The sequence below is a fragment of the Piliocolobus tephrosceles genome, unplaced genomic scaffold, assembly GCF_002776525.5.
Source record: "Piliocolobus tephrosceles isolate RC106 unplaced genomic scaffold, ASM277652v3 unscaffolded_18583, whole genome shotgun sequence".
In the NCBI taxonomy this organism is placed as follows: domain Eukaryota; kingdom Metazoa; phylum Chordata; class Mammalia; order Primates; family Cercopithecidae; genus Piliocolobus; species Piliocolobus tephrosceles.
Genome location: NW_022300513.1, coordinates 1 through 1654, shown reverse-complemented (window position 1 = coordinate 1654; position 1654 = coordinate 1). Strand labels below are relative to the sequence as shown.

Genomic DNA, 1654 nt, shown 5'->3' with positions numbered 1-1654 from the left:
AGAACTTACTACAAATAAAGAATCTCAGGCCTGCTGAATCAGAATGTGCAGCATCAACGAGTCCCTCGCTGATTTACTTGGGGAAGAGAAGTTCTTTTCTGTCTTGACTGAACATGACGCTAAATGTGTTTTACAAAATTACCTGTCCCAGATTGTTGTCCATCCTTTGTTTCTGTAGCTGTATTCGAAACAGAATCTTCCTTGTCACTTGTCGCCTGAATGGAATTTGAAACAAAATAATCAATAAATAAAGTATGTTTCATAGACTATACATTTACCAGCTCAAAATATAAATGAGATTTTAATCACCTTCAAGGCTGTTTTTTTCTGAGAAGACACTGAAAAGCAAAAGGGATACATAATCACTCATATGTAAATATGATAAAGTTATCCATATATAATGCAGTGTTAGCATCAAGCTGTATCTTCCTGCCTGTATTAGTGTAGGCTTTGATGTTTTCTACTTTTTGTCTAGGGACCGGAACATGATAGAAATACACTGAAAACGAAAAAGGAACACAGGCTTCACAAAATATACCCTTACAGCTTCAAACATGGTATGATATGTCATATGTCTAAAACTAAAATAAAACCATGTCAATATCAATGTGGATATGCCGAGTGATGAGGATAAATGTGATCTAAAATCAGAGAAGCAACTCATACATCTGAGAAACAATGTCAAAGCAGGTGGTACATGATCCCACATGTCCTTCATGCAAGAAATCAAAAGGTTTTACACCATTATACTACAAACATTCATCATGCTCTTTGACTTATCTGATAACTGAGAAGGTACACAATTACAATGACACTTCAGTTGAATGTACACTTCACGTCTCTTCACTGGAAGTGTGCTACATTGATCAACTTGGATATATGTTTAGTGAATCCTAGTAGATAACATTCATTATTTATCATACCCATATGGTGTAATAATCTGCCTACATTTCTTGTATTCTCTAGTTTAGCCTTCAGAAAGTTTCTTCATCCACTAATGGCAAGAAGGTATAATATATAAACCCCATCAAAAAGTACAAAAATTATACATATTTACACAAAATGGAATTGCAGCACGCATTAGATATTAATAAATTTTACATTTGGATATCAGTCCAATGTTCATTGAAAATAACCATTTTAGGATTCAATTAATGCATTCACACATTATTTCTGTCTCTAAAATTAGTCTGCTCTGGACTATCACTTTACTATAAAGAATTTTCACTAAATAGCTATTTTAACAAAAAAGTCAGCACTTTGGTAAAAAGCTAATGTATTCATACTAAATTTTAACTCATTTGAGTAACTACTAAAAATATATATCTGATGTCTGATAGTAATAAACAGGAATAATGAGACACTGTGGTTTATTCCAATTCTAGCACTCCTTCCTGATTCCAGTAGACGTTGGAGCAGCCAGAAGTCAGATCTTCTGGCATGCAAATATTCCAAATGCATCTGAAGTGAGTTCGCTCAGGTTTCCTCAGCAGAAACCCCAAAATTACCTAACTAACTTCTTCCTTTCCCTCTTTGTTGCCTTGCAATCCCTTTTTCTTGATGAAAATAATTACTACTTCAGTGGTCATTTTGCTTCTCATTCTCCGGTGTTTATGGGTTATTATGACAACTTCTTCCCTCTGGTTGTAGCAGA

The 1654-nt window shown here is 34.3% G+C and overlaps 1 long non-coding RNA gene across 1 annotated transcript; it reads right to left on the bottom strand.

The window, feature by feature from the left end:
• Positions 1-165: 165 nt before the first annotated feature.
• LOC113220995 lies at positions 166-894 on the bottom strand. The gene is made up of 2 exons (XR_003307593.1): positions 310-894; positions 166-215 (listed from the first exon to the last, which is right to left on the bottom strand). It is a non-coding gene; the product is annotated as an uncharacterized LOC113220995 (long non-coding RNA).
• Positions 895-1654: the final 760 nt, after the last annotated feature.